This window comes from Microcaecilia unicolor, chromosome 3 (genome assembly GCF_901765095.1).
Source record: "Microcaecilia unicolor chromosome 3, aMicUni1.1, whole genome shotgun sequence".
Taxonomy (NCBI): Eukaryota; Metazoa; Chordata; class Amphibia; order Gymnophiona; family Siphonopidae; genus Microcaecilia; species Microcaecilia unicolor.
The window spans coordinates 158,562,327-158,587,988 of record NC_044033.1 but is presented as its reverse complement, the minus strand read 5'-3'; the positions used below and the strand labels follow the sequence as shown (position 1 = coordinate 158,587,988).

General features: G+C 43.2%; 1 protein-coding gene across 1 annotated transcript in view; it reads left to right on the top strand.

Annotated features, from left to right (window-relative positions):
- The window catches only part of CRIM1 (cysteine rich transmembrane BMP regulator 1), an 882,829-nt gene that overhangs the window by 464,079 nt on the left and 393,088 nt on the right, over window positions 1-25,662 (top strand). The gene's annotated exons all lie outside the window — the stretch shown is intronic.

Below are 25,662 nucleotides of genomic sequence, written 5' to 3'. Positions count from 1 at the left end.
ACACAGAACAAGTCAGCTGGGACACAATGGGTACAGAAAGGACACTTGTCAATTTCTTGACCTTTCATAATGATTGCAAGTCTATTTCAGACTGGAGCACTGTAAGGGAAGCAGAACGTTCTTCCTCCAACGTTTAGGGGTGCCCATTTTCTCCAAGTCTATGGCTGACATGAGTTGGCGCACCTAAGTTCTCACAACTTATAGTATTCTACATGGTGTCTGGAAAAACGGGGTCCCCAACATTTTTCCAAATGACCCAAAAAGTCCTACTGCAGCAGAATTTGCTGAATATTTTCTCTCTCAACCGGATGGAGCTCTAGTACATTGAGCTCGCAAAACAGTTGAGCTCTTAGGGGTCCTTTTACTAAGTTATGGTAAAAGGGGGCTTGCGCTAGCATCAGCACGTGTTGTTGATGCTCGCTGAGGCCCCTTAATTCGACTTCCAACTGTCAGGGATGACACCCGTGCAGAGCCTGAGCGTTACCGTAGAGTAAATGAATGGGAGGAATGCAGGTATAAAATTTTTGATGAGATGACAGGAGAAGGTCACGTGGCGCCGTTGTAGATTTTAGAGTTTGAACATAATGACTGAGCTCAGGAGTTTGTTGGATTTATTGTTTGTCAAGTTTAGTCTATATTCCCTTGGGGGAGCATTAAGCGTTCCCAGTTATAGAATTGCCATTTTTATTTGTTGATACTAGATTGGGGTAGGGGAGGCTTTGGTTTTATTCCTTCACCCTTCTCTCTTCCAATCATATCAATCACAATCTTTGGTAGGGAAATTCCATCAGTTCCGAAAATAAGCATCCCATGATTTCCACCTAGGGTGCCATTGTTGTGAAAACCAAGATTCCCCTCCCCCTCCCCTTCTGGGACTGTGAAACCTGCCTTTCCAGACGCTGCAAACCAGCTAAGTTGAATTTGGGTCCAGGAACTTTCACACTGCAGTGCACAGCTGTTTGGGCTATTTCAGGGTCTGCTTTGAGAAAATCAAGAAAAAAGTGCAGAGAAAATGCATTCAGACGTAAAGTGTCATTTATATGGTAAATAACATAGGTTTTATTGCATTAAAACACTTTCAGCCCAATATTCAGTGTTATTTAACCAGCCAGGAATTACTCCAGGCTGGTTAAATAGCTTTAAGCCAGCTAAGCGCTAATATTCAGCACGAGATAGCCGGCTATCTCGGCTGAATATTAGCACGTAGCGGCTAGCCTAGTCACCAGCTATGTCACATGATATAGCTGGATAGCGCAATATTCATTGGCTGACCAGCTAAGTTTAGCGGCCAGATAGATCCGCATAAATAGCAGGTCTATCTTTTGCTATTCTAACTTAGCCGGTCAGCCAATGAATATCAGCTTAACCGACTATATGCATGGCAACCAAAAAAAACCCCTGGAAATTCAATGCCGGTCGCTGGATATGGCCCGGCATTGAATTTCTGAGTTTGCCACTGACTTTGGGAGGCAGCCCAACTAACTCGCGCAGTCTGAATATTGGCTCCCTAGATTATAGAATTGCCCTTTAAAGCAAATTTTAGAGATTTATGTGGAATGAGGGTAAGGATCACTCGCAAGTTATGAGGTAGAGAGAGAGAGAAAGAGGTCAATGTTCAAAAATACTTGTGCAGTCAATGGTGGTACCAACCACATAAGTTTTGCTTTCTTTTGTAATTTAAGACAGTTGAATGGCTGATTTTGGACATAAAACATTAGCTGGTTTGCAGTGACTAAAAAGGGGCAGGATTTGGGGGTGTTCCCAGAGCAGTAACACTGTGTCCTATAATGTGTCTAAACGGAAATATTCAACATATAGTATGGAGGTCATTTTAGAAGACTTGAGTGGTATTTGCACATGTAAATGCCCTAATGTGTTTACAAAGTGATTTTTAGAAAAGTCACTACTTAAAATGTACACATCTCTCAAAGAGGTGTGTTCTAGGCACAGTTAGAGTGGGTCTGAGAAGAATGCATGTATTTCCTCTTTTCCAAAGCAAATACATATCTACTTCGTAAAATGTAGACATTGAAATTTACAGCTGCTCCAAAGCAGGGAGGTCCACTAAATACTTGTTTGGACCTGGATGTGGCAGTAATTGTGCTCAAACTCTCGGGCATCAAAAACTACCTCAAAAATGCAAAAGTTTTTTAAGCATTGCTCCATCATTAGCTTCCCTTGGACATCCAGTTTTGTAAAATATGGCATTTCTGTGTGTATGTAACAGGGGCGTAGCCAGACCTCAGCGGGAGGGGGGTCCAGATCCCAAGTTGTGGGAGCACATTTTAGCCCGTCTCCCCCTGCCGCTGCCCCCCCCCCCACCACTTTTGACCCCCGTCGCTGCCGCCGCAAGGTGCCTTTGCTGGCGGGGGTCCTCAACTCCCGCCAGCCTTAGTTTTCTTCAGCGCCGGTCTCCGGCCTGTTCACTGATCTGTGCTGTGAGTCCTGACGTCCTGCACGTCCCTTTAAGGTACCTTGCGGGAGGTCGAAAGAGGCGGGGGGGGTCGAAAGTAGAGGGGGCCAGGACTAAATCTGTGGGGGCCCATGCTCCCGTGGCCCCACCTAGCTACGTCCCTGGTATGTAGCATCACTTATCCATGTAGATTGCAAAATCACCAGTTAGGGGTGTGAGTACCGGCACTTACATATTCAAACCCCCGAATAATGTCACTTTGTTTTCAGCATGTCCCTTGGTAAAACACCTACTCCCACTGAACATGCTACAAACTATAAATGCTCGCCTCAAGAGTTATTTTACAAAAGGCTCTGCATTCAGCGAGTGTTTTATAAGGCACTTTGCAGTTTGGATGATCCTTTTCATACCTAGATGACCTATTCCAAATCAGGCTTCATGCATACTGTTCGTCTGCACAAATAGGAAGTTTAATTCAAAATATCTATCTTAAACATTTCAGGTTATATGTACATATTCAGCAGCGCTACTTAAATGGATAGTGTCACTGAATCTAGGTACGATTTGAAACCATGTAAGCGAGACATTTCAAATTTTATGTGCTCAGCGCAGCCGAATATGACCTTATAATGTTTTAACTCCTAAGTCTGTTTTTTTGCTTCTGCACAGATGCTTCCCCTCCATCGTCCCTCATCTCACATCTCTATTCCTTGCTTGTATTTAAATTCCCCTGTGTAGTGTTTAATAACCTTCTCAATCCCCTCCTAGTGAGCCTGACAAGTAGCACTGTAGAGAACGATGAATATATGCATGACTGTTTATGAAAGACATTTGAATTATGAATGGTTTCTGAAAGAGGAGTGAATATTATAGCGAATTCTGAAGCTTTGATGCCTGGTGTTACTGCTCACAAAGTTATAAAATTGCAGGAACTGAGACATATTTGTGTGTATTCACAAATCTTCAAACAGTTGCAAATGGCATGTGGTTCTTCATCTTGTAGAAAAAGCTTAAGTATTTCCTTATTATTGTCACAGCATCAATAGTTTGTCTTTTGACAGTAGTGGTTGATGAAATCACAAGTTAAGTGTATGGGTGGAGAGAGATAAGATGGAAGCTAGCGGAGAGAGAATTTTTTCCGTAAGTTAACTGCTGCAGGTTTATCAAAATCTGTTGTTATATGTCTTGACCCACTATCCCTCTAATTCTATAAGAACCATTTGCACACTAAGATTGTAGAATGCTATAGCACTTGCATGCGTGATTGTAACATGTGTAAGTGTTGGTTGGGGCCCATCTACTAAGTCGTGCTAAAAAATGTCCGGCGCTGTTAGTGTGTGGGTTACCCTGCACGCTGGGGTCACTTTTAGCATGGCTGTAGAATGGCCGCAGTTGTGTTTGTGCCATTAATGGCCACACGCTAATTTCCCAACTAGCGCATGGCCATTATCAAGTGAGCCATTACGACACCTATTTTGTAGGTGCTAAAGGGCTCCCGCACTAATTGGGCAGTGCACAGCAATTTGCCTGCACTACCTAATTAGCGCAGGGCACGCCTGTTCTATGCCTCCATACACACCCCCCTTGCTAAAAAAATATGAATATTTTTAGCGCAGGATTGCTGCACTGTGATCTACCGTGGGACACATGAGCGCATCCCACGGTAGTGGCTTTTCAGCATGCAGTAAGCATGATTAGTGCTTACTGCCACTTAGTAAAAGGGTTCCTTAGCATGCACCCCACATACGAGGGAATTCTATATATGGTACCAAACATTAGACACTATTTCCATGCCAAACTTTTGCACAGAAAAGCACTCTAATGGGTGGAAGGTGCCGACACGGGGCAGAAACAGCAGATCTGCACGAAAACACATGTGACTATTTATAGAATAGCACCTAAGTGTTTCTACGTGGATCTGCAAAGGGGGATGTGCCGTGGAAGGGGCATGGGTGGGTTACGGGCATTCCCTTAAAATGCACGCAGTATTATAGAATAGTGCAGATCCACACGCAACTTATGTGCTGAGATTTACACCTGTTTTCAGTTGGGTGTGGATCCCTGCGCTGCGCTATTCTATGAAGGGTGCTGATCCCGGAACGCCTGTTATAGAATGCCATTCAGCACTGACTTTTTTTGGCACAGAATTTTGAGCGCCATTTACAGAGTCCAGCCCATAGCACACACTGCAAGGGGAGTGTACGTGCGAGTGAGACATAGGCGGGTCCCACATAGGTGCATAACTTATAGAATACTGCAAGCTGTGTGCTAAAGTGCAACATTTACTCACACACATTTGGCATAAGCAGTAGGGCCTAAATGTTGGTGCAGACTTGTGCTGTATTCTATAAAGGAATCTAGATGTCCATATTCCATTATAGAATTCGTGTTCAGCCAGATTTCAGTGACCTTTGTAGAATTGCCCCCTAAATGCATTAGGTGATAGATCGGAGATGAAAATGCATAAAATGCATACCTGTTAATTAGGAATCTATAAACAGTGAATCAGTATATCTTTTGTTAATAAAAATGCTGAGTACTGTCACTGTCTAGGTAGATATCAATAATTTCCAGCCCTGTCCTGGAGGTACACCTCATCGGTTTGGTTTCCAGAATATGGATAATGAATATGCATGAGACTGATATGTATATATTGTAAAAATGGTTCTCAGTCAAGTCCTCAGGACACCCTTAGCCAATTAGGTTTCAGAGTATCCACAATAGATATCTGTGAAAAAGATTTGCATATATAGTGCCTCATTGCATGCACATTTATCTCATGTTTGAGAACCACTGCCATACAGCTGTAGAACCTCAGACTAAAAGCCTGATCCTAGAGGAGCACTTTGCCATTCAGGTTTTCAGGCTCTCCAAAATGAAATGAATGGAATAAATCCTAGATCCCAAAATGGATTCAAACCTATCTTACGCATATTCATTGCAGTTATTCCAGAAGCATAGTAGCATAGTCGATGACAGCAGATAAAGACCTGTACAGTCCATCCAGTCTGCCCAACAAGATGAACTCATAGCATAAAATATGATGTGATACTACATATGTATACTTGATCTTGATTTGTCCTTGCCATTTTCAGGATACAGACAATAGAAGTCTGCCTGGCACTGCCCTTGTTCTCCAGCTACTAAAGTTATCAAAACCCAATCTAACCCATCCAAATCTGTCCAGCTACGATCAGAGCACAGACTGTAGAAGTCTGCCCAGCACTGGATTTGCCCAGCTAAGTCTGCACAGCTAAGCTTGTTTGGTTCCATGCCTTCTATATAGGATTCTTTTGTGTTTATGTAACACATTTTTTAATTTCGTTACTGTTCACCTCTACCACCTCCTGCGGGAGGACATTCCAGGTATCTACCACCATCTTCACTTCCTGACATTTAATCCTGAGTTTGCAGCCCCCCCCCCCCCCCCCGAAACCTCAATTCATGTCCTCTAGTTCTACCATCCTTCCATCTCTGGAAAAGTGTAAATTAATACCTTTCATGTAGATTACTATCTTTCAAATATTTCAATGTCTGTATTATATCACCCCTGTCTCTCCTTTCCTCCAGGTTATACATGTTCAGGTCTTTTAGTCTCTCCTGATACGTATTGGACGCAAGCTCCATACCATTTTCGTCACTTTTCTCTGAACCACTTCAAGTCTTTTTAGCAAGGTACGGCCTCCAAAACTGAACACAATACTCTAAGTGAGGCCTCACCACTGACTTGTAGAGGGATATCAACACCTCCTTTCTTCTGCTGGTTATATCCCTCTCTATACAGCCTAGCATCCTTTTGACCTTGGCACTGCCTTGTCGCATTGTTTCATTACCCCCAGACACCATCACCCCAAGATCCCTTTCCTTCGGATGTACTAATTGGATTGGTGGTATTCACTCCCAATTCTCAAGGCGCATCAGCAGGTCAGGTTTTCAGGATATCTCAAATGAATATGTATTTACAACAAAAATTAAATCTGGGGCTAAGATCTTAAATACTTCTGATCAGTAAGATAATTATACAAAAAATAAATATGATCAGAGTGTCCACTTAAATACTTAAACATTCTACTTCTACTAATTCAATATACTTAAATAAATGTGAAATGCACATCTAAGCCAGGGTTGTCTAACCTCAGTCCTCGAGGGCCACAATCCAGTCAGGTTTTCAGGATTTCCACAATGAACATGCATGAGATCTATTTACATGCACTGCCTCAACTGTATGCAAATACATCTCATGCATATTCATTGGGGAAATCCTGAAAACCTGGCCTGGCAAGAACTGAGGTTGGACACCCCTGATCTAAACAATGCATCAGTCACCTTGAAAGGGTGTCGTGTATGTTTTTTTTTTTCTTAATGAATTATACCTTCTTTTTCCCTTTCTTTAGTCTCTCACACATCACAATGTTAGGGTTGTCTGGAAATCAAATTCTCCAGATGGCCATTGGCTGGAAGTAATGTTTGCTCACTGAAGGTAAAGCCTTTTATTGCTTCTCAGCCAGCATCAAAGAGTAACTGTGCGTGATACAACTGTCCACTTCTCCATGACCTAAAATATCCAGCCTACAACCAATAAAATAACCCGTTTTAACAGTAGTCTACATTGATAACGTCTTCCCTAAGAGGGCAATTTTCCTTAATCTCCACTTGTTATTTTTGCCTCCAGATTTAAAAAAAAAAAAGAAAAAAAAGAAATCCCAAGCCTTTTATGGCTTCACTGGTCAATTGGCACCACTTATATATATAGGTTGGCTGGCATAAGTGCTTGCATCTAAGTGGTCGCTAGATCGCTTGGAGCTCAGGGCAGTGCGGAATGCCTTACGTGATTTCACTCTCTTTCTGGTGGGGGCCCCAGTCCAAGTTTTCTCTGACAATGTAATGGAGGTTGCTTATATCAACAGTTAATGCTAGCATTCTATAAAGGAAAATAGCCACCTAATTTCCTGTAGAGAATAGATTCTTAACACATGCCCTTGTATAATTGTATAATTGAAGGTGCCCACTTATAGAAGTCCCCCTTAGTGCTACACTGAAACAGTGTTTAATCTAGGATAGTCTAATTCAGTTGCTTTTCTTACTATATTGCATTTTATAGTATAGGCTAAAGACATTCTTCATCTATTATTAAAAAAAAAATCAAACTTGTAAAACCAGGATAGGCTTAGCCTGTTTCATTCATGTGAAGCTAAAAAGTCACCAAAGGTCCATGGCTGTGCTTTCCAAAGTTGCTGATTACTCATACATCGCAGCTGTAAAACTATTTAAAATAAATTATGTATCTGCCATTTAATGTGCAATGCAGTGCACAGCTAAGCTGAAGGCAAAGAGGGAAATTCTATTCCTGGTTACCTCCATTTAGATGGGTGTGAGGCCATTATAGGTGCCCTATTCTATAATGGTGCCGAGGCGCCTAGATTCCTTATAGAATACTAATGTAGCCCAATATTGACATGCCTTATATTTACAGCATTCTGTAAGTTACCCACATAAGTGGAGTCCCACCTATGCCCCACCCATGCTACTCCCGTGTGTTTTCCCCTCTTGCTAATATGTAAATTAAGTGGGTATTTGCAGAATAGCACTTACGTGCCCACTAGTGCTTGCATGGGTATGTGCACACATACACGTGTTAAGTGCTAGCATTCTAAATATTTGCCTGTGTAATGTGCACTTAAATGTGGTCCCAAAGAAGGAAGGCACCTTTTGTCTGGTCTTAGATCTTAAAGGACTAAACCACTGCCTCCGAGTGTCTTGCTTTCACATGGAGACATTAAAAGCAGTCCATAGCCTCGGTTCAAGCGGGAGAATTTCTCACCACCCTCAATATCAAGGAGGCATACTTGCATATACCCATATGGCCGCCACATCAGAAATTTCTGTGTTTTGCAGTGCTGGGCCATCACTTCCAGTTCAAAGCTTCACCCTTCGGTCTTGCCATGGCTCCATTTACTAAGGTTATGGTCGTGGTGGCCTTCCTTCAGTGCCAGGGATTTGGAGTTCACCTTTTCTTGATGACTGGCTCATTTGTGCGTCGTCCTATTCAGACAGCAGGGCAGTGACGGACAAAGTTGTTTGCCTTCTGCAATCATTGGGTTGGTGATCAATTTTGAGAAGAGCAGACTAACTTCATTGCAGATGCCAAAGTATCTGGCTGCTCTATTCAGCATGACAGAGGAGAGAGTCTTCCTCACAGAGTGCAGGAGGTCAAAGCTGGTTCAACAGATTGGTCTTCTCCTCAGTCAAGGTAGGCCCAGGGTCTGGGAATGCATCCAGGTTCTGGGTTCAATGATGGCGGCGATGGAAGTGATACCATGGGCAAGGGCTCATATGTGGCTATTACGGGAATCTCTTCTCAGCTGCTGGTCTCTGGTGTCACAGAAGTATGACCTTGAACTTCTTTGGATGCTGGTTGCCAGATAGAGTTTGCAGTGATGGATGTCGCCCAGGAACTTGAACGTCTGAGATCCCTTTCTGATAATACAGTGGGAGATGGTGACAACGGGCGCCGACAAGCTGGGTTGGGGAGCTCAATACAGGTTCCATCTGGCACAGGGCAGCTGGATGGAACAAGATTCTGAGTGGTCGCTAGATCGCTTGGAGCTCAGGGCAGTGCGGAATGCCTTACGTGATTTCACTCTCTTTCTGGTGGGGGCCCCAGTCCAAGTTTTCTCTGACAATGTAATGGAGGTTGCTTATATCAACAAGCAAGGCAGGACCGCAGCCATCCAGTGGCAGTGGAGGTGGCCTCCCTCATGAGTTGGGCAGAGAAAAATCTTCTCTGCTTGTTGGCAGCTCACATCACAGCGTCCTTGAATGTGGAGGCAAACTTTCTCAGCAGGCACTCCTTGGACCCAGGAAATGGGAGTTATCCAGCAGAGGGTTTTCAGCTGATAGTGAACTAATAAGGTTCTCTGCCTCTGGACTTGATGGCGAGAAAATGGAATGCCAAACTGTTCAAGTTCGTCAGCTGTTGGAAAGAACTGGGTTTGATGGGGATTGTTGTCCTACTGCAGTCCTGGCTGGAGACACATCTACTATATGCATTTCCTTCCTTGGCTCATAGTAAGCTGAATGTTGAAAAGGATCATACTGCACTGAGATCAAATAATTGTCACAGCCCTGGATTAGCTGCGGAGGTTGTGGTACACAGACCTGATTCAACTGCTGGATGGGGTTCCTCTCCATCTTCCACAGGTACACAGCCTCCTGAAGCAAGGTCCATTGCTCATGGAGTATCCATACCCCCTTGGTCTTATGGCTTGGCCATTGAAAAGGCTGCTTTGAAACAAAAAGGTTTCTCTGATTTGGTCATTGCTACCTTGCTTCAGGCTTGGAAACACTCTACATCCATGGTACATGCAAGGGTCTGGAGGACGTTTGATGGTTGGTGTTGTGAGCTTGAATTTTCTCCTTTCTCTGCTCAGATCGTACACATCCTAGTGTTTCTCCAGGGAGGTCTTCTGAAAAGAGTGGTGTTGGGTTCTCTAAAAGTTCAGGTTGCGGCTTTGGTCTGTTTCAGGGGTCAACAACAGAAGACATGTTTTGCAGCTGACCTGGATATCATTAGATTCTTGTGGGGAGCGGGCCTTTCGTACGCCATATCCAGAATGGAACCTTAATATAGTCCTTTGGGCTCTTCAGAAGCCTCCTTCTGAGCCACTCTGAAGGCCTCCTTGAAAGATCTTACATTAAAGACAGCATTCATGGTGGCTGTTGTGTTGGCATGTAGGGTTTTGGAGCTTCAGGTTCTCTCTTGTCGGGACACCTTTCTTTGCTTTTCGGAGGCAGGGGTCTCTTGTGCATGGTTCCTTCCTTTCTTCCAAAAGTGGTATCAGAATTTCATCTCAGCCAATCTATGGCGCTTCCTTCCTTTCGCAGAGAGGATGAAGAGGCTTTCAATGAAGCTTCTCAATGGGCATAGAGTCCTCATTAGATAGCTGGAAGTCACAAATGACTTGCGCTTGTCGGACAAACTGTTTGTGCTTTTTGATAAACAAAGACTTGGCCTTATGACTTCCAAGCCCACAATTGCTAAAGCCATTTTAGTGCATAATTATAGAATTGTGGCTAGGTGCACTGCTGCTACTTCAGGCAGGCGGTCCCAGGCCCATCCCCCCTACCTGTTACACTTGTGGTGGTAAATGTGAGCCCTCCAAAACCCACCCGAAACCCACTGTACCCACATGTAGATGCCCCTCCTTTACCCCTTAGGGCTGTGGTAGTGGTGTACAGTTGTGGTGAGTGGGGTTTGGGGGGGGGGGGTTGGGGGGCTCAACACCAAAGGTAAGGGAGTTATGCAGCTGGGAGCAATTTGTTATGTCCACTGCAGTGCCCCTCTAGGGTGCCCGGTTGGTGTCCTGGCATGTCAGGGGGACCAGTGCACTACGAATGCTGGCTTCTCCCACAACCAAAGGGCTTGCATTTGGTCTTTTTTGAGATGGGCAAAAACCGAGGTTGTCCATCTCTAAGGTCGACCATCTCAACATTTTGGTTGATCATCTCTTAGGTCGACCTAAATGTTGAGATTTTGGCGTCCCCGACCGTATTATTGAAAGGAAAGATGGACGCCCATCTTGTTTCGATAATACGGGATGCCCCGCCCTTTCACGGGGAAGTCATCAGAGATGGGCGCCCTTAGAGATGGGCATCCCCGTTCGAAAATGCCCCTCTATTTCAAGCTCATTTTCAAAGCACTTAGCCTCCCAAAGTTCCATAGAAACCTAGGGAACTTAGCCTCCCAAAGTGCTTTGAAAATATGCCTCTTTGTGTCCTTGGCAGTCACCTCTGTGAGTCCCGTACACCTTCTGATCCCTGTCCCCAGTGGCCGTGACGAAAAAAAACCCCCAGAAACCTTCAGGCATGCACTGTCGGCTCTGCTGCTCCTCTGCCCCCACTGACATCAACTTCCAGTTCCGGGAGCAAATGACCGGCAGAACTGACGGCATATGCTTGAATGCTGCTGCAGCACCTATGCGTGCTTTTTTTTTTGTATTTGATTTTCTGCTGCTACTGTCTTGGTTCGGGTGGGAGGGAGGTCGGGATTTGCCGCAGCACCCCAGTAAGTGTGCTTCGGCGCACCAGGGTGCCACAGCCTACAGTTTGGGAAGTGCTGGTGTACGCTAAATCTGTTAACACACCTTAGTAAAAGGAAGCTAATGTGATTAGGGTTTGTTTTATTGGCCACATTGTAGATGGTGAAGATTCTTTCTTAACTTTCTTTTGAAATATTTTTTTCTGGGCATGTGGAAACTGAGCCGGATAGTGCTGCTACTGTTATTACTACTTTTCATGGATTATTGTAATGCTTTGTTCTGTGGATTGCTTCAATCTTCTTTGAAGGCTATGCAGGTTGCCAAATTGCTACCACTTGAATGATTTTTGATGGGTCTAGGATGGACCATATTTCTCCATTATTTTTTTTAAACTCTATTGGTTTCCTGTTATTTGGCAAATTCAGTTTAAAATTTTGGTGCTAGTTTTTAAAGCTTTGCATAATGATGCACCTTTGAGCTTTGCAACATTGCTACAAGTTTATCACCCATCTAGATTTTTCAGGGTAAATATTGATTGGAAGTCCCCTTGTTTCACCAAGATCATCTCAAAGAAGATTGAGCAGGCATGGTTTTTTTAAAATTGCAGGTCCAACTATGTGGAATAGTCTTTCTTTGGAGCTAAGAGAAATTGATTCTTTACTTTCTTTTAGGAAACATCTTAAGGCTTTTTTGTTTCAACAAGCTTTTGCTTGATATGTTTTCGAAGTACTGTAGCATGAGACGTAATGACTGAAAAGTTGCCTGTTTGATATTTTACTTAAAATGCAAGCACTTAAGTGTGACATGTACATGCGTAAATTACAGCATTCTGTAAACTATTTGTGTCAGTGTCGGAGCCACCTATGCTCCTCCCCTGTAAATGCCCCCCTTGCATTCGCGTTCTAAGCCATATGTGCACGTATATTATAGAATAAGCTTAGCATGTGGCTATCACTTACACACGTAAATATACACTGGCATGCGTGGATGGCAGTATTTCACATATTTAAGTGTGCAAATGGGGCTTACATGTAAGTGACCAGTTACAGAATGAGGGGATTATAGTGCACAGATGTGACTCCTTAGCAAAATCTGAACAAAACAGGGTTTCTGGGGGGAAAGGTATGTGTTAATGGTGTGGAAGAAGCAGCTAAGATATCGAGCAATATTTTCTTTGTAATCTTATAGTTCATATGTTGAAAACCAAATGTACCAACTCTACATGTTCTCCTTCTAGTATTGGTAAAATAAATACCAGTTATAACTGAGTTATATGATAACTGGATAATTTTTCAACAAAATGACTTCAGATACAGGTACCAAGAGTTAAGCCCTACTTTGCATAGGGAAATGGGACATTCAGGTCAGGACATTCACATTTCCCCAGTATTTTGCAAAAGACTCTGCTGAACGTGAAGCCTTTTGTAAAATACCTATATGGATGCAGTAAATATATGGGTATTTATCAGAATGGCAAGTTGGAATTGTAATTTTAGAAATCTACACTTGCAGAAAAAGAGTGGCATTACTTAATCCTTGTTACCCGTATTTGCTGGCACTTATGTACAAAGTTCCACTTAAGGAAGGAGCCAATGAAGTAGCTGAATGAATTAACTCTTTTGAGTGAATATTCGAGGTGGTGGTAGACACTGTAGAGGTGAGTACAATTGCTCCCTGAATCACTCGTGGAGACCCCAGGTTCAGCAAGTACTTGGCACTTACCCATGCCTCAGAGTAGATGCTAATGCTAGCTTGGACATTTTGAAAAAATATACTTGTATTCTCACTGTGCAATTTTTGTCCCTCTGACCCTCCCCCCACCCCACCCCCCTCACCAGACCAAAACACCTTTACATCTCTGTGTCCCAGAGCATCTACAATTGTAAATTGCAACTTTCTGAAATTTCATGGTTACATGTTTGCCAATCTACATGTGTAAATGCTGCTGTTTCACATGTAGATGCTTCTAAAATTACCTCCATAGTACTGCCATTGTTCAGTGCAACCCTTCTCCCTTGAAAGATATATGCTGCACTTTGTTTTCAAAGTTTCCTACATTGACAAATTTGGTGGCTCTGAAAAAAAAACCCAGCGTTGAGAATTCATCCATTTTTGTATTTTTAGCCTTCTAGGTACTAACTAATCCAAACCCTCATGACCAGTATGTTCAGAGTGTGGTTAAGTCGTTATTAAAAAGGCCACTTGGATACTTATTAATGCTACTGAATCCTTCTTTGTTTTCAAGCCCTTTTCCTGTGTTGATGCTCTTTCTTCATTCCCCTCATCCCACCCTTTCATATTAATTGACGAAGCAGAAATGACTAGTAATTAGGGTGTGTAGTAATCCCTCCAAATTGCAAGTAAGGAGCACTGGGTTGCTTCAAAGGATCCCATTCTTACATACAGCAAATTGTGTGCAAGTGTATAGAGGGGAGATTTATTTTGGATTAGTCATTTCATCTTGGACTAGAACAGATTTCAGAGGACTTTCTTCACGGCACTGGATAAAAGAAACTAGGTGGCTTAGCAATTTAAATGCTCTGCAAACATTGATTGAAATGTTTTAGCAGCTGAGCCGTAAGAGAGATGAGTTGGGCTATCTAACCTTTCCTGTCTTGCTGAGTGATGTCAAATGTGTGTACCCTGGGATAATGGAGGAGTATTGATTATGTGTTAACTAAGAGTGACATTATGTTTAAAGTATGTTTTGCGTGCGTATAATCCACTTATATTATCCATCTTTCTAGGTAGTGCTAAATTTAGGCACTGCAAAACAACAGTGTGTTGCCCCTTCTCTTTCCCAAGACTGTGGGATGGCCATGGATCAGTCACCACAGTCACCTCACCCCAGCTCCAGCAAGATTTGTGGAATTGATGAATGGTAGTAGCCAGGAGAAGTATGGAAATGTAATAAGGGCACTGACTTGCTTCATGGAGAAGTTCTCCAACTCTTTGTCTACCTGACATCAAACCCGTTCAAAAGCTGCAGAGGGAGGTGCTACTTAATACCTTACTGTTACTTTGATGCAAGATCAATTTGCAGTAACTGGGCTTTAATTATAAACCTTATAGGTGATGAACAGTTGGCCATGGCTTTTATTTCTGAAACCTGGATGCATTTAAATCCGCCCATCTGGTTACATAATTTTGACCTGTCCTAGGAAAGAAAAAGAATAGGATGGCAATTATGTATAACAAAGTTTTTGGATTTAAGGCTATGTGACTCTTTGTCTAGACCAGGGTTTGAGGCAGAGGCAGTGTCAGTGAAGATATGTGGACTCCTTTCAGTCAGCCCAGTTGAGCTTTTACTGCTGTATTGCCTACTAGGGTCTTGGGATCAAATGGATGGTGAATTGTTGTCCTTTATATCTTATCATGCAGTCTCCTTTCAATCAGTGATCATACTGGATGATTTAAATAGTTGGTTTATGAATTTTATTGAGACTTCAGATCTTAGCCAACTGAATTTGGGGGGTAATACTGTATGTGAGACGCCACCATCTTCTGAGGCACTAGAGTGTCTATTAGTCCCAGTGCTTTGGTTGAATCACAGTTTAATGGAATTTAGTTTTTCTGTGACATGCAGAGGTCCTCAGATATGGAACCATAAGCCCCAAAGTTACCAAGCAGTAGAATCGATGGGATGGCATTTTAGGAGTTAAATCAGAAGTTAGTCTATCCAGTGGGAAGTACTATAGAGGAATTAGCGATGATGTAGAATGATGCTCTTAGGATGTCACTGGATATAGTAACTCCTCTTAAGTGGTGCAATGTTTGTTGAATTAAGCAGTATCCAGATCATTCTCATCAATTAATGGAAAAGAAGCAGGAAGGTAGCAGGCTAGAATGTAAGCGGAGGGCTCAGGAGGATTTGGCCATTAAATGGGGAAGTTATCAAAGTGGACTACTGTTAAAAAGGGTTAATTTACCACAAGTCGTGTTATTTTAGCATAGGGTCTCACTTTATGCAGTGAGATCCTGTGCCTTTTTAAGGAAGCATCAATTGAGATTTGTCAATGGGTGACGAGATTTGGAAATCAGTCTCTCTGAGGGCACTTATTTCCTTCCACTTTGAGATGTTTGCATTAATCCCTGTTTTTGAAGGTTAAGCATTTGGATTCCGCAAAGTGATTGAACTGGTGCAAATATGTGCAATCAATAATTATCTGGCAGTAATCAGCATTTTATCGAAGGCTGGCCACTGCTGGTTGAATTAGACCCAGATATTCAGTGCTGCCTCCTATCTGGGTATTAATCATTAATATATATTAAATCATCAATATCTGCAGTTCAGATCTTTAAAACACATTTGTTTCCCTTTGGCTTTGGGGAGCCAGGCCAGGAGCATGTGTCTCTACCTGATACGCCCTCTAGAAAAGTTGCATGTGAGATGGGGAGATTGGACCTGGCTGCAACTGTGCTCACAACTGAGAACCTCTTAAAGCTTAATCCCCATGATCACAAAACCCACCCAATTTCAAGTACTTTCTTAAATCATGCAAGCAGCCAGCAAGATGGAGGTAGTCTGTGGTAGCAGAGGGCTAACAATTTGTCTGTAAGCACACTGAAGAACTGCCTTTCTCACTATAGTTTGGCCTTAGCTGACAACCTGTGCTCTGTTATTGGTTATGGCGGCAAGGCTGCAGACCATCGGTCTCTGCACTCTCTCATGCCACTAGAAAACATGGGAATAGCATTCTCACACGGATGCAACCTTCTTAACCACTTGACCTACCTGTGTGCTGCAATGCTCTATGCCTAGTCACAGTGACTCCCTGAGAGATCCTGAAAGGAACAGGGTAGGATTTACAGCTCGCTGCACTACTGCTACAGAGCCCACTGGCTGATCAAAAAAATACCCACAGGATGAGAGTGGGAGCCATACTAGAGGTACTGGACAGAAAACAGAGGATAGAGTTAAATGGCCATTTTTCTCAGTGGAGGAGGGTGAATAGTGGAGTGCCGCAGGGATCTGTACTGGGACTGGTGCTATTTAACATATTTATAAATGATCTAAAAATCAGAACAACAAGTGAGGTGATTAAATTTGCAGATGACACAAAACTATTCGAAGTTGTCAAAACACTTGCGGATTGTGAAAAATTACAGGAAGACCTTAGGAAACTGAAGACTGGGTATCCAAATGGCAGATGAAATTAATGTGGACAAATTCAAAGTGATGCACATTGGGAAGAATAATCTGAATCAAGTTACCTAATGCTGGGGTCCGCCTTAGGAGTCAGCACTGAAGAAAAAGATTAAGTTGTCATTGTAGACAATACACTGAAATGTTCTGCCCAGTGTGTGGTGGCGGCCAAAGAAGCAAACAGGATGCTAGGAATTATTAGGAAAGGAATGCAAAATAAGACCAATAATATGTCAGCTGGTACCTCTTCCACTGACTGGCCAGGGCTGATCCTACTTAGCTTTCCCAGCTTCATAGTTGGTCAGAAAGCTCCAACCACTGCCCTGTCCGCACTCTGTATTTGCTGGCTTAGTCACCCTTCCCAAATGGCTGTCACACTTCAGTATTTTACAGCAAGCTCCAACAAAAGGCACAGCAACTGCAAGGCGTCTTATAATTAAGGTTTATTTGGCTTAATCCTTAGTCACACAAAGCACAAACCTTATTGGTTCCCTTTTCTTAACATAGTCCAACTCACTTCCTTAGGAAGTCTTAACAAGTGTCCATCTACTTCTGACGCTGCTTTAAGTCCCCAGCAGTTTGTCAGTTTCATCAGACTTGCCCCCTCCAGGCATTTCTTTACACAATTTCAAATCATTCAACAAGACAGTTTCATTTCATTTCTTCTCCACATCACCTTCCTTCATAATGCTCCTTTCTGCTCACATAGGTAACTCATCAGGCTAATATCCTCCACAGGCTTCTTCCCTACTGCATCAGCCTTCTTTCCCCAGTCTTAAACAGTTTTGGTATTGTAGCAGACAGGAAACCTTTTACTTTACCCCCTTGGACCCATGCTAGAGCTGAAATCTCCATACACGCCTCCTCCAGCCCCTCAGCTGCCTCCATCTTATCATACTTCATAGCCTCCTCCACACAGGGTTTCCACAGCTGCTCCTCATTATCCTGATCAGAGATCATTTCCTCCCTGCCCTCCAACTCCAGCAAGTCTTGCCTAGGGTGTGATGAATCCTGGGCATGGTAGTTCCTTCCCCTACTCAATATTCTGACCGGTCTCTTGGCCACTAGGGGGCGAATCTCATGTGTACTAGGAACCTGAGAGTGAACCTTTCTCTTCCTTAAGAATACCTCCTCCTCGAGCCCCTGCCTCAGCACTCTTTCAGTCGGACCTTTCCCAAACACCTTACAAATATTATAATGCCTCTGTATCACTCCATAGTGCAACCTCACCTTGAGTATTGCGTTCAATTCTGGTCGCCATATCTAAAAAAACATATAGCAGAATTAGAAAAGGTTCAAAGAAGAGCAACCAAAATGGTAAAGGAGATGGAACTCCTCCTCTCATATGAGTAGAGAGATGTGGTAGCCGTGTTAGTTCACCTTTAAAGGTAATCAATAGAAATAAAACAAAATAAAACAGTTTAAAAAGCTGCTCTGTCTCATTTTTAAATGCCGATGCCAGCAGCCTGGTCCCACCCTGGTTAAGGTGGAGCCCATCCTTTTGGAATAGGCTCCCCTTCCCCAGAATGTTGCCCAGTTCCTAACAAATCTAAAACCCTCCTCCCTGCACCATCGTCTCATCCACACATTGAGACTCCGGAGTTTTGCCTGTCTCTTGGGCCCTGTGTGCGGAACAGGTAGCACTTCAGAAAATACTACCCTAGAGGTTCTGGATTTGAGCTTTCTACCTAAAGAGCCTAAATTTGGCTTCCAGAACCTCTCTCCCACATTTTCCTATGTCATTGGTACCCACATGTACCAAGACAGCCAGCTCTTCCCCAGCACTATCTAATATCCTATCTAGGTGACGTGTGAGGTCCGCCACCTTCGCACCAGGCAGGCAAGTCACCAGGCGATCCTCACGCCCACCATCCACCCAGCTATCTATATGCCTAATGATCAAATCGCCAACTACAACAGCTGTCCTAACCTTTCCCTTCCGGGCAGCACTTGGAGACATATCCTTGGTGCGAAAGGATAGTACTATCCTTTCGCACTTGATGGGCAGGTCCTGGTTACAGGAGTACTTCCTACTTCACCAGGGGCCCTCCTCTGCGCTGGTGGAAGAAGAGGCTGTAGGTAGCACACTAGACTGGTGTATCCCCTAGTCATCTGGTTTCCAGGATACCCACAATGAATATGCTTGAGATAAATTTGCATGCACTGCTTTCATTGCATGCAAATCTGCCTCATGCATATTCATTGCCAATATCCTAAAAACCAGAGTGGCTAGAGGGCTCTCTAAAATGGGCTTCAGAAACACTGAACTAGACGGACACATTTTTAAAAATTAATAAAGTGCCAAAAAAAAGTTAACAGGCATTTCTTGAGAACTTTTGTTATCTCCCTCGAAATTTCCAGTTTCTAAGATAAAGTAAAAATATTAGGAAACAGCAATAGCAGCTTGTGAAACAGGCAATTGCCAACCCAGTTGGTGATAAGTAAAAAGGGCCAAAGGTATAGTGAAATTAAGGTCCTGGCGCAGATCATAGGTGAAGAATAATTCTATGTGGCATGGAGTGGAGGAGTGTCCTAGGGGTTAGATCAGTGGTCTTGCAATCCAGAGGTAGCCAGTTCAAATCCCACTGCTGCTCCTTGTGATCTTGGGCAAGTCACTTAAACCCTCCATTGCCTCAGGTACAAACTTAGATTATGAGCCCTCCTTGGACAGAGAAATATCCAGCATACCTGAATGTAACTCACCTTGAGCTACCACTGATAAAGGTGTGAGCAAAATCTAAATTAATAATAATATAAAGGGGCACCTATTTTTAGATGCCAAGAATGCACTTATTTGCAGCCAGTTCTATTAAGCAGGAACCCAATATGCAAAAAGATTTAACCGGTCAGCAATGGCCGCTGACCAGTTAAATCGCACATAACCAGCTATCAGCAAATATTCAGCTGGCTATTTCATGGGTGAGTCACACTTATGACCTGATATTCAGAACTAATCAGGTAAGGTTAGTGCATAAATAGGACCACATAAATAGGTGTCCTCTCTTTATGTGCTAGCCAATGACTGGTTAGCGCTGAGTATCGGCTTAACCAGTTATCGGCTGGCAGCCAAAAATGAAACCAGATTCAATGCTGGTCACTGGAAATGGCCCGGCCTTGGATAACTGGGTTCAGCGCTAACGATGAACTTTAATGGCGCTACTCGCCGCTGGTTGAAAATCGGGGAGGGGGAGGTGTCTAAAACAGGCTTATATTTTAGGCACAATCACACCAGCCATACGGCTGGTGTGATGCTTACACCTACAGTTTTTAAAGGAAGTGTGTACATTATAGTATTTTATAATGTATGCGCATAAACGTACACCCTGCTTATGTTCTTCCCAAACTTCACCCATGTGAATGCCCACCTGCAAAGTATGCGTACCTGAAAAATGGTCATTTATGCATGCACGTGTCCATATACTTGCACAAGTAGGACTTCTCCATTTAGGTGTCCAGATGGCATATTGTAGGAGCCTGTTCTATAAAGAAAAGTGCATTCTTGCTGCCTAAGCGTTCCTTTTATTAAGATGCGCTAACAGATATAGTGCATGCTAAATGCTAAGAAGTCTATTTTATACCTATGGGCTTCTTAGCATTTAGCACACACTAATCATTAGCATGCGCTAAATCTGTTGGCGTATCTTAGTATAAGGACCCCTTAGACAAACCTTTATAGAATTCCATTTTAATGATCCAGTTTTGGAGGGCAATACTGCTCTTTAAGGATGTACACATGCAAAGAAGAAAAATCAGTTAAGTTTCAGAAAATTTGGCTTTATTTTTTCAGCTTATTTCACATTTTCATGTTAATAACATTTTCTAACCTGCATCAGAACTTTTTAATTCATGGAAATCAATTGTACGCATGGTAATTCATAGGTTAATGTGCATTAAATTGATTTTGCATGCACTAAAAGTTTTTAAACACACAAATATCCCAGCACGATATAAAAGTTTCTAACTCCACCCAGCACGTAGGTCAACAAAGTACTAATGTGGGTCACAGAAGGTTACTTGCAACTTCAACAGTGTATGTCTTTTACACCAAAAGTGTGTCTTATCACCATACATCCTCATTGGTGCAATTTATTGTCTCCAAATCCATATCTTAAATTTAAACTCAATATATGAAAAATAATATTTAGTATGTATCACAAAAATGCAAGGCTGTATATTGCAAACGTTTTTCAAAAATCGTAAAGAACTTAAGAAGCATTCGGGGACCAACTACCAATATGAATCATGATTTGATAGCTCTGCTTCAGGGAAGATGGTTACCTTTCAAATAGCTCTCACACATTTCATATAATGGCAGCCTATAGGAATGTGTGCAGAATTGCAGGTGAAAACCAGGCTGCCTTGGGTGGAGGGCACTGGTATTTGCAACATAGATATAGCTAATTGGCGACCATCTTTTCTACCAGCTTAGAGATGAATGGAAGGGTGGAGATTGGCTAGTAATTAGAGGCAAGAGCAGGGACGGTCAGATTTGAGGTCTTATAGGTGGAGATGGATACTATCTAGTTTCCAATCAGGTAGGAAGGTCCCTGACTGGAGGCTTGATATAGCTATAGAGCACAATAATAGGGTCTATAAATTTTCTGAGTAGCTGAGTAGATAATGAGTCAGCAGGAGCAGTGGAAGATTTAACTTGGAAAACAACCTTCATTATGTCCAGAGTAGATGAAGTCCATTCTTTGAATGAACACATAACACCACCCAAACACACTCACTGTTCATTAATGCATCAATACATCCACTTCTGAACTCTCATCCCCAGTAATCTCACCTCACCCATACCTTTATTCACAGAAATATGTATACCATATGTCTTTGTGTCTTAATATTGCCCTTTTAGCTTCCCGTTGTCTCTTTCCAATGTTTCACGGTTTTGTTCCATTGTTATATTCCTTAATGATACTTTGATTGTCTCGCATAACTCTTCACAATGTAATCCATAACCAAGTTGTAACAAATTGTATTTCCATTATTCATAATATATTGTAAGCCACACTGAGCCCGCAAAAAGTTGGGAAAATGTGGGTTACAAATGCAATAAATAAATAAATACATAAAAATGAAGACATCAGACAAGAAGTTTCAAATAAACTGGAGAGACAGGATGTGAAGAATGTACAGCTAACATGGTTTGATCTGTGGAGGCTGGAGAAGAGGTATAAGGACAAGGTGAGGTGTGCAGGCCCTCAACTTTCTGAATTAAATTCTAAGGCTAAGCTTGATAAGGATGGGAGAGAATTCATTGATCTGAGAGGTTTATAGAGACACAAGGGTTTGGAATCTCTGTCAGTAGGGCAAGAGAAATAATCCCTCTTAGCTTTCATGATGGCTAACTTAAAGGATCAGGATGCTTCCTGAAAGGCTGCTAAACTAGAGTGTGAGTGCTCTTTACATCACATGTGTTCAAGGTGCTGTAGCTACTGCCTCATAAAATGAAGACCATGATGATAACATGGTTCAGAATGTCTCTCTTTCTGGATACCAGTGCCGGTGATGTCACCTCTGGGGCAAACTGGGAGCAGTAGGAAGAGGGCAAACAAGAGGAGGAGCAGCCTGTGCCTGCTTCAAAGAGATTGTCTGGAGAAGGTCTGGGTTTAATTAAAAGTTCCAAAATAAATACATCTAAAAGATCCAACATAGCCATGTTTTGCCAATCAGGCTGCATGCAGTTGCATGCTATTGTAAACCGCTTTGGATGATTTCTTTCAGGAAGGCAGCATACAACATTTTATAAAGAAATAAATTAAAAAATTATATCCAAAAAGTTGTAAAAAGAGAGGAGCTTGGGGAATCCAGTTAGTGTTGCCATTCAAAGGGGCCCTTTTACTAAGCTGCAGTAAGTACTAATAGGTGCTTGCCGCAGGTTAAAATCCACTACCGCGGGGTGTGGTCAGGCATCCCGTGGTAGTTTTCAGATTGGCGCACGCTTCTCATGTGCTAAAAAATATATTTTTTATTTTTTAGTGCTGGGGCATGTTTGGGGCAGAGCATGTCTGGGGGCCCAGCGTTAATTAGTGCATCTATATTGCTGTGCTAACCTTTTAGCGTGTGGTTAGTGCTTGAGCCCTTACTGCCTGAAAATAGGTGTCGGTAAGGGTTCCCATGCTAATGGTCGCGCACTAATTGGGAAATTAACACGTGGCCATTAATGGGGGAAATAGGAAATGCAACAGCCCATTGTATAGCTGTGCTAAAAGTGGCCTCAGCATGCGGGAAACCCACACGCTAGTCATAGCACAGGCCACTTTTTAGTGAAGCTTAGTAAAAATGCCCCAGAATTTCCCTTTTGCTGAAAAAAAAAGTTAAAGAAAAAATAACAGACACCCACACAAGACAAATGACAAGGAAATAACTGCAGGCTGGTCACATTTGATTCTTCAGCACATGTTCCATGAGAAAAATACAGGAAGGAAAGAAACAATGTAATAAACAACCTTCCAAGCTCCTCAGAAAAAAGCTGAAAAGTGAACTATTTTGCTACCTTCAATGCTGCTGTGCTAGACTGACCCATGTGGAGTTAATGGGCATCATTTTCCTGCCCTATTATCACTATTCATGCAACTGCCTGTGATATTTGGCACATTTGAGGAAGTGAACACATTGGAACAGATTATGTTTGAGTCCAATTTTAAAAATCTAGATTCCTAGTTCCTGCTAATCAATGGCATGTTTAATTCATGGGCTGGGCAGGAGCCTCTCACTGAGGCAAACTGCTCCATTTCCAGGACCCAGACCTTGGGAATTCCCTGTGGTGCAGGCATAATGAAGTAGTGGTAAACAGAAGCACTGTAGCAATTATATTGTGGGAGTTGACATAACACCACAAAGGCCCTGAAGTGCCAAGCTGTGGAGGGCGTGGATCTGACTGAGCGCACAGGATTGCAGAGGTTGAATCTGAAGAACCCTCTCTCGGTGAATTGTCTCGGAAATAATTTTGTGCCTCTGCATAAGATGTCCTGGCACATTTTTGCAGAGCAGCATTCTTTTAACTGTTATGGTTATTAAAGATAGCATCAGTGTTCAAACCGATGGCTTTTTATTTCAATTTTTCTTGTATCACCATTTCTTGAATCACCAAGTAGAAGGAGATGGGACTCATTAGACCCCTGCTCTTCTTTCCACCTAACCAACTAGGGGGTCCTTTGTCTAAAGCAGGGCCACCTAGAGGGGGGTGCAGGGCGCTGCAGCTCCCGGTCTCACCTACCTGCCTCCTCGGCTCCGGGCCCCCTGCATTCGAAGCAGCAGTCACAGATTGCCTCCCTTTGGGCCTTCCCTCCCTGTATCCCGCCCTCGCGGAAACCGGAAGTTACATCAGACGAGGGCGGGACACAGGAAGGGAAGGCCAGAAGAGAGGCGATCTGTGACTCAAAAGAGGCAATGTGCGACTGCTGCGTTGAAAGCAGGGGGCCCGGAGCCGTGGAGGCAGGCAGATGAGACCGGGGACTGCAGCGGAGGCGGGGTGGCCTTGCCCCGGGCTCGGCCTAGTCTCTCGGCGGCCCTGGTCCAAAGTGCTTTAAACTATTAACATACAAATTAGGGAGCATTAACTGCTACTGCAGAAGTGCACTAATATCTAGTGCAGTGGCTTGATGGTTTGTGGGTCTGGTCTGGCTGGCCAGAGTGGGGGGGCTAGCAGTCCCACTGGACTACCAGGGTCTTGTTAGTGTTGGGGGTTGGAGCTTGCGGTCCTACTGGACCCCCAGGTCTTTTTAGTGTTTGGAGGGGGCGAGCTTAAGTTTGACAGGTCCAGGAGAGAATCCCAGACCTGTTAAAACTCTTGGTTTCCCCCATTCCTCCCATCCCTAACTTCAGCTCTGAGCTGGCTTAGGGTTTGCAGTCTGCTGTTCGCTGATCATGAGGAAGGAATGCGGATGATTCTCGTTTGCATACATTTGCATGCAGTTAGCGGTCAGAGCCGGCGAGCGCATTGTTTCACGAGCTTGCCGGCTCTGATCCTAGGTTGCAGGCAAACACATTTTTCACATAATTAGTAATTTTAGCAGTGTGCTGTGTCTCCAAGATGCATATTCAAATGGGTTTTTTTTTTTGGGGGGGGGGGGGGTTCAGCTTCAGTGATGAGATCTTAGCTCCTTTTTTGTAGTGTTTAAACATTCAAAAGGCCTAAGGATATAACAATTTAATCCAAGGACCACAGCTGACATAATGCTCCTGTGAGAACAGTGACTAAATAAAAAAAACACAGCGAGACTAATATTCAGCCCATGGCAGTCAGTGGATTTTAAGCTGCTGACAGCCACAGGCAGAATTAAGGCAGGATATTCAATGCAGGCAATGATATTGAATATCCAGGTCAGCTGCTGACCCAGAAGTTATACACGTGCAGGTTGATATTCAGTGCTGGCACCTGCATAGCTAATTGGGCACAGATAGGACTGCTTTTTGCCCAATCCTATTTGCTTGATTAGCTATGCAGGCACTGGCACTAAATATGGATGGTGCCTGCATAACTGGTAATTTCTCCCCAACTGCACCCATAGTCCACCCTGGTACCAACTGGATAATACAGCAGTGGTCATATCTGATATTCAGTGGCCCTGCCCAGATAAATGCCACTGAATATGGGTGGCCAGGATACTGAGCATGATTAAAGGAGTAGGAGCCTCCCTTGCCTGATTAAATTGCTTTTAAATATTGGACCTATTCATTTTCTACAGGAGCATGCAGAGCTCTGTCAGAAACAGGATACTGCTGCTGGTTAACATTGTCCCAGAGAAAGCCAAAAGACTCACTGGGTAGCAGAGAAGATGGTCTCTGTGTTACACTCCATTGAGGAAATGATTAAATTAGCCCCCTTTCTGACATCTTAAACTTTGAACTGTAAGCATGATTTCAGCATAGTAGTTGTCATAATGTGCTAAAGATGATACTACTGGAGGAAGTGAAGCAGGTTGTAAACTGACACTAAAAACATAAGTGTTGTCATGCTGGGATAGATTGAAAGTCCATCAAGCCCAGTATCCTGTTTCCTACATTAGCCAATCCAGGTGACAAGTACTCGGCTAGATCTTAAAACGGTAAAACAGATT